Below are 7,584 nucleotides of genomic sequence, written 5' to 3'. Positions count from 1 at the left end.
ATCGGATTAGGATCCCACTTTTAAGACCTTACTTAGCCTTTCTCACAGACCCTGCCTTTGACTACAGTCACATTGGGAGTTAGTGCTTCCAACAGGAATTTGTGGGGGTGGGGGCACAATTTTGTTCATCTACCTGGGATTAAGTTTACTTGACCTAAAGTTTTCCCTGTCCTTCCAGCAGATGTTAACTTATTACTTTGCAACTTTTTATGTTTTTCTTTTTTGCAAGCAAACTATTATGCTTTTGCAAGAGAACTTTTTGTTTCCTGCTAGACTCTGGTGAAGTTTCTGTGTCACTCTGTCTCTGTCTCTCTCTCCTCCTCTCTCTGTTGCTCTTTGGCTTTCAGGAAAATAAACTTCTCAAGGTTTATTATTTTCTCTGAATTGAAAGTTCTGGTGCAGGATGCCAACACAAACGTGCATTAATATGAGCAAGACTCAGAAATCATTATTGATGCATTAATACAGTAAGCATATTTCTAGTTAAACCTTCAGTGTTTGCTACTGAATATCACTGGGCTTTGATGTTCTTTTTTCCTATATGGCTTTTATTTTCCTCTAGTTCATATCCTTGACTGAAGGTGAGCCCCAGTTCTTGATTGTCTGCCTTCACAAAAAGTCTTATATTTGTCTGCAAGGACTCTATTTAATTTTTAAAATCATTTTTATTACTCGGTTCAAGGGAGTCATCTGGAAATGACATTCTGTAATAAACTGCCCTTGACAAATATTATTTTTTTTTCTTGTGAAAAGCTCCGTTTCCTGTTTTGTTTTTTTTTTTCAAATAGCCATTGGCAGTTCTGATTGAGAATGCAGGGCTACCAGAGGAACAGCTCTTGCCAAGTGAAGCTTTTATTTTTTTTTTTTTAAATTCCTCCTGCTTTTATGTTATATTTAATCAGAAGTACACCATTTTATATTCTTTTTTTCTCCCAATTTTACTTTAAATTTCATTTCTGTAATTGATTTTTCAGTTTTCACTGAACTTGCAAATGAATGCAAAGACCTGTTAAAAGAAACATTTCATTTATTAATTTACTGTTGCATTGGTCGGTTGTTTCTGAGGAATTAAGAAAGTTATGTCGGGTTTGAACCAGGTGTGTGAACAGCCTACTTGAGTAGTGACTTTGAAGGTCCGCACTGAATAATATTCCACTTGAAAAAGCAGCTTCAGGCTAACTTCATGAATTAATGAGGCAGTCATTTTTTTTTGATTGATTTATTCTAATTTCTTTTTAAATTTTTTTATTATTTATTCTTTTTTTTTTCAGTGTTCCAAGATTGTTTATGCATCACACCCAGTGCTCCATGCAATATTTGGCCTCCATAATACCCACCACCAGGCTCACCCATTCCCACACCCTCCTCCAAAAACTTCCGTTTTGTTTCTCAGAGTCCACAGTCTCTCATGGTTCATCTCCCCTTCCGATTTCCCCCAACTCACTTCTCCTCTCCATCTCCCCATGTCCTCCGTGTTATTCCTTATGCTCCACAAGTAAGTGAAACCATATGATACTTGACTCTCTCCGCTTGACTTACTTTACTCAGCATAATCTCCTCCAGTCCTGTCCAAGCTGATACAAAAGTTGGGTATTCATCCTTTCTGATGGAGGCGTAATACTGCATTGTATATATGGACCATATCTTCTTTATCCATTCATCTGTTGAAGGCGGTCATATTGACCAGACTTGTGAAAGCAGAAATAAGCCTCCTTACTTGCTGCCTTACCCTATTTGAATTTCATGCCGGTCTGGACCTTAAGTGTCCATTTTCAGTGGAGGGGTTTTACATCTTTCTGATCCATTTAGAGTAGAGCCGGGGGCATTTATGACAAAGGTGACCAGGTAAATGACAATAATGTAAAACAGTAAAAATCCCATCACCTGGCTGTGCTGATTTATTCCATGCCCATGTGGAACCATTTATTACTTAGACAGCATCAAGGACCAATTTATCTATTAAAGCGTTAGCACTAAAATGTTAACATTTTTTTTTAACCTAAATGTTTTAAGTATCCATTTATGTTCCAGAAAATGATGGAAAAATGAAGTTGCATTGATCATTGTTTCTACCTTCAAGGATGTTATAGTCTACTAGAAAAATATAGATAATAGATGAATAATGAGAGGGGGCATGATTATGAACATAGGAATTCAGGGGAGGGGGTGATGGTTGTCATTACATTTGTGGAAAGAGTAGAAGGATTTCCAGCATAGAAGCATTTGCACTGCTGCCTGAGGAATGAATGTGGGTTGAGCAAATGGAAAACATAAAGGTCGGTATTCTGGGCAGAAGAGCCAAGGCCCTGACAAAAGAAAATAACATAGCCATTTGCTCACTAAATAGGTTGGAAAGGCAGGACTGGAAAAGAGCATAGAAAATACTGGATGTCACTTAGATTTTAGACATTCTGAAGATCTTGGGGGATCTGAAATAGGGGAGGAGAAATAGAGAGGAGGAGACAGCAGAAAGTTATGTTGGGTAATAAAATTGTAGACTTTACAATGTCTTAGGAGGCAAGGAACTAGCAATCACATTTGAGTCTGTAGTATTTTTTTTTTAAAGATTTTATTCATTTATTTGACAGAGATCACAAGTAGACAGAGAGGCAGGCAGAGAGAGAGAGAGGAGGAAGCAGGCTCCCCGCTGAGCAGAGAGCCTGATGCGGGGCTCGATCCCAAGACCCTGAGATCATGACCTGTGTTGAAGGCCGAGGTTTTAACCCACTGAGCCACCCAGGTGCCCTGAGTCTGTAGTTTTTATCCTGGGTGATTGAGAGAATGATGTTCTTAGAAAGAGGAACTTTGAAGTTTGGAGCATGGTGTTTTGTTTTGTGTTTTGTTTTGTTTTCTAAAAAATTTATTTATCAGAGAGAGAGAGAGAGAGAACACAAGCAGGGGGAGCAGCAGGCAGAGGGAGAAGCAGGCTCCCCGCTGAGCAGGGAGCCCTACATGGGGCTCAATTCTAGGACCTTGGGATCATGACCTGAGCCGAAGGCAGACACTTAACAGACTGAACCACCCAGAGATCTCTGGAGCAAAGTGTTTTGAAGAAGGAAATATTTTATTTCAGAAATAAAAATGTGTTTCTGTAAAATCTCCCCAAGCCCTAGTTGTTGAAAGGAATATATAACTTTCAGGGTATAGACTCAGTACTGGATTTTAATCCAGATATGATTTCCAGAACTTCATATCTGAGAGAAATTTATAATATCTCCTCTGGGCCAGCTGATACACTTCACTGCCTACTACTGTTTGTTGAAGAGGTTACATGATAACTTACTATCTGCATTTCTTTTGTTTTCACATAATGTGCAGTCAAGTAAGAAGAGAGCTATGTAAAGAAAACGTCCAAATAGACCATATACAAGGAGATAGAAGCTTAATAAAAAACAACAACAACAAAAAGACATGGTTGAGGAGCCAGTTGGAATCTGGGTGAGATAGCAGGTGATGGTGATTGAAAACATTGATCTTCAAACTGGATTCATCTGATGGTGTGGGCTCTGGAATTTAAGATTCAGATGCCATTTCTAACTGCCAGTAGAGCTCTCCTTTTTCTAAAGATTCTGACCGCAGTCTGCAATGGTAGAAGAGCTCTGCTGGATGTGGAAACTATACTGGAAAAGGCTGGACCTCGAGTGTGCGTGTTACATAGAAGAGGGGCCACATGGAAGAATCTCTAGGTGTGTCTTGACATGGGAGAAAAAGAGTGTTTGTGCCTCTGGGTGTCTGTGTGTTTAACAATTATTTTGCTTAAGAGAGAAGAGAAAATACTTTGTTCTAATTTCTCCTCAAGTGTTCTTTAGCTTTTTGACCTAAACTCAAGTGAGATTTTCTTTCTTTTTAAGCACAAAGACTTTAAAGAGTACTTGAGGTTTTTTTAGAAAGATTTTTTTTAATAACTCTCAAAGTCAATTGCCTTTGAGGAAGTGATAACAATAGAATCAAGTAACATTTTCTCATTTGCTCATATAATCCAATTGTTGGACTACATGTTTATGTTTATTATAAAGGTATAAATGCTATAGGCTGTCTTAAGAATTTGTTGATCCTTTATTGATATTCTGAGGTTCAGATGAAATACATCAGCAGTATCTAAGCCCATGTTCTCCCACCCAGGTCTATTTAAAATTTCCATGTTCTTTTGAGTTCTGTAGCAAGTGTCTGGATACCTAATGGAAATAGATAATGAGAGAGTGCTGTTTGATAAGCCATCTTTTTTTCTTTCTTACATCTACTAAGTAGACTAAACCTTGAGTTTCTTTGGAAATAGAAGCAAAGCTAGGTAGACCAGATTGAAAAATTCAGACAGTTCTCACGAGAGAGCCTAGGTATATAGGGATTTAAATCACAGGCAAGTGAATAGGAGTATGGGTTAGAAATATGGGCCAGAAGGCTGGTTAATGGTAGATTATGAGAAAGGCAGGTAAGGACTGTGTGCAATAAAGGAGTTTGATATTACAGTGGTAGCTGCCTAAACTAAGATTTTCTTACATATTTTATGTCAGAGGAACTATACATTGTTCAGAATGTGGGACTGTGATTTGAGGCAGTGAAATGGAGAAGAAGAGAAACAGAAACAAAGTGATGGCTACTAGTGAAATATAGCCATTTTAAAATGTTTTAAATAAAACTATATATTTAATATGTATAACATGATAATTTGTTATACATATACATAATGAATGGATTCGTACAGTCAAGCTAATTATCGTCTTTTTAAACTAGAGAATATACTTAATTTTTAATTAAATTTTAATTTAATTCTCATTTAATTAAAAAAATTTTAATTCCAGCATAGTTAACCTGCAGTGTTATATTAGTTTCAGGTGTACAATACAGTGATTCAACAATTCTATACATGACTCAGTGCTCGTGATGTGTAGTCTTAATCTCCTTCACCTATTTTACCCATTCCGCACCCCACCCTTAACCCTCCAGTAACCATCACTTTATTCTCTATAGTTAAGAGTCTGTTTCTTGGTTTGTCTCTTTTTTCCCCTGTGCTTTTTTTGTTTCTTAAATCCCACACATGAGTGAAATCATACGGTATTTGTCTTTCTCTGACTGACTTAATTCATTTAGCTTTGTATTTTCTGGGTCCATCCATGTTGTTGCAAATGGCAAGGTTTCATTCTTTTTAATGGCTGAATAATATTCGTATGTGTATGTATGTGTGTGTGTGTGTGTGTGTATCACACATTCTTTAGCCATTTATCTATTCATGGACACTTGGGCTAAACATATCTTCTTACATAGTTACCATTCTGTGTGTGTTCATGTGCACACAAATTTGTGTCTGAGAGAGACAAGGGAGAGACATGGGAGTGCCTGAAATAAACTCTCTTAGAATCCAGTATTCAATATGGTATTATTAACTATAGTCCTCATGTTGTACATTAGATATGTATACTTTTTCATCCTACATAACTACATCTTTGCACCCTCTAACTCCCATCTCTCCATTTCCCCTATCCCTTCCACCTGCTTTCTACTTTCTGCTTCTATGTATTTAATTTTTTTAGATTTTACATGTAAATTAGATCATGAATATTTTTCTTTCTGTTTCTGGCTTGTTTCACTTAGCATAATGTCTTCCATGTTCATCTGCATTATTGCAAATGATGGGATTTCCTTTCTTCCATCTGTCTGTCTGTCTGTCTATATCTATCTATCTGTCATCTATCTATAACAGTTTCTGTATCCATTAATCTGTTGATGAATCCGTAGGTCATTTTCATATCTTGTCTATTATGACTATTGCTTCCATGAACATAGAAGCATAACTATCTCTTCAAGGTACTTATTTCATTTCCTTTGAGTATATACCTAAAAGAGAAATTGTTGGGGTAGTTGTATTTTCAGTTTTTTGAGGAAACTCCGTACCATTTCATGATAGCTGCACCAGTTTACATTCTCACCAAGAGTACACAAGGGTTCTCTTTTTTCCACATCCTTGGCAATACTTCCTTTTATTTATTCTTGCGATAATCATCATCCAAACAGATATGAGGTGATATATCATTGTGGTTTTGTTTTGTATTTCCATGATGATTAATGATGTTGAACAGCTTTTCATTTCCCTGTTGGCCATTTGTTTGTCTTCTTTGGAAAAATGGTTACTCGGGTCCTTTGCCCAGTATTTAATTGCATTGTTTGATATAAAACTTTCTGTGCATTGTTATTTTTACTGATGATAAAATTACTGAAGGTTCATAGCATGTAAAACACTCTCATTCATACTATAGCTAATTGACCAACTTGAAATTCAATAATTATTCAACCATGGCAACACTACTTTAGCATGATCACTTTCAAACAAGTAGCTTATCCATAAAACCATAGAAACAGAGCTCTTCATTTGTTCATTCTAAGTAACTAAGGAGACATATCCACCAGAAGATAAATGGTTCTGGTTCTTGGTGTGAATGTTGCAACAAAAGGGATTTTTTTTTTCTCATGTAAACCACTCTATTTTTGGTTATTCTAACTGGTCCCTGAAATCAGCCGATGTTGCAAATGGTCACAACAGCTGATACAAACTTTCTCTCCTGCCTGTGTTCCAACAAAGAGCTGACCTCACAATTCCATTACTTGGTGGCAGTGGGCAAGACAGTAATCATGTCCTTGGAGTGAAGAGTAAACATTTGACCCAAGGAGTTGAAGGTAGGAGAATGCTTGCATCTGTGTGTTAGCTCATGAAAGCAATACTTTCCTTGAGTCTTCCTCAAAGTTCAGAAGCCAGGTGTCTGACTACAGCCTGGAATGGTAGATAGGGAGAATACAAGAGGAAGGGCCAGCAATTTCATGATATAACTATAAACCAGTACTTATCTTTGTTATTTAATAGATTATGTCCTCTGTACCTTTTTGATTGAAACTAATGACGTTCTGATCGATGATGACTCCCTCATTCTGAATTCCTTGGAAAAGCTGAACAAAATGAGTGAGAACTCCCTACCTCATTCTGCATTCCTTGGAAACTAATAACGTTCTTATTGCAGTAGAGGATGTTTGAAGTAATTGCTTTGGATTTTGGGAGCTTGAAAGAGCTAGTATTTTGAGGAGGGGATTGGTTAATCACTAATACTGGAATTAAATTTCTCAGCAGTGGCCTAAAGACTTTTAGCCTCTTATTCTATCATAGGAAGCGCTGCTACTTTGTGGTGTGCTACAAAGCCTGTCTAGATAGAGCACTTAGAGAGTTCTGGCCATGAACTAAACCTCTGTTCATGGATGAGGGAAAAAATCTCTTAGAACATCATCCTCAGGGTGAAGAGAAAGATAAATCCTTTCCTCAAATTGTATGCTAGAGCTCCTAAGAACAATAATAAGCCACAAAATCCCAAAAGATGGGAAATATAAACAACTTTTTAAATTTTGTTCACACAACTTTAGGAAATAAAGATTGTTTTTTTCTATTGCCCAATGAAGTGAGAGGTCTTTTCCACTTAACAGAAGGGAGTTTTGGCTTTTAAGATTGTATTTTTATCTTCTGTTCCTTTTTGGGGCTATTCCCATCAACTCAGTGGAGTAAAAGTCCTTCACTCCACCCTTGAACTCTGCCTACCTTAAGCCTGA

The 7,584-nt window shown here is 37.0% G+C and overlaps 1 non-coding gene across 1 annotated transcript; it reads left to right on the top strand.

Annotated features, from left to right (window-relative positions):
• The first annotated feature begins 6,895 nt into the window (after positions 1 to 6,895).
• Positions 6,896 to 6,989, top strand: LOC116879600. The gene has a single exon (XR_004385066.1). It is a non-coding gene; the product is annotated as a small nucleolar RNA SNORD116 (small nucleolar RNA).
• The last annotated feature ends 595 nt before the right edge of the window (positions 6,990 to 7,584 follow it).

Source organism: Lontra canadensis, unplaced genomic scaffold (genome assembly GCF_010015895.1).
Source record: "Lontra canadensis isolate GAN:19392208 unplaced genomic scaffold, GSC_riverotter_1.0 scaffold61, whole genome shotgun sequence".
In the NCBI taxonomy this organism is placed as follows: Eukaryota; Metazoa; Chordata; class Mammalia; order Carnivora; family Mustelidae; genus Lontra; species Lontra canadensis.
The sequence above is the reverse complement of the archived record's forward strand: the minus strand, read 5'-3'. Positions and strand labels throughout refer to the sequence as shown.